Source organism: Lipotes vexillifer, unplaced genomic scaffold (genome assembly GCF_000442215.2).
Source record: "Lipotes vexillifer unplaced genomic scaffold, Lipotes_vexillifer_v1.1 scaffold21, whole genome shotgun sequence".
In the NCBI taxonomy this organism is placed as follows: domain Eukaryota; kingdom Metazoa; phylum Chordata; class Mammalia; order Artiodactyla; family Lipotidae; genus Lipotes; species Lipotes vexillifer.
The window spans coordinates 519,255-519,489 of NW_006774065.1; positions in this window are offsets into that span (position 1 = coordinate 519,255).

The following is a 235-nucleotide window of genomic DNA, read 5'->3' on the forward strand; positions in this document are numbered from 1 at the left end:
CCTGAGGTGCATAGCAGCCTGGTCGCCTGAGGAACAGCTAGGAGGCAGGTGTGGCTAGAGTGCCCGTAGAGAGAAGCAGGGGCGTAAGGGAGGGACGTTAGGGGGGGTCAACAGAGGCCAGATCACCGAGGGCCTTAAAGGCCAGAGTTAGGAGCATGGATTTGATTCTAAGTTTTACACAGAAAGCAAACATAATCGGGTTTGTTTGGTGCAGAGCAATCAGGGGCACCTGCTG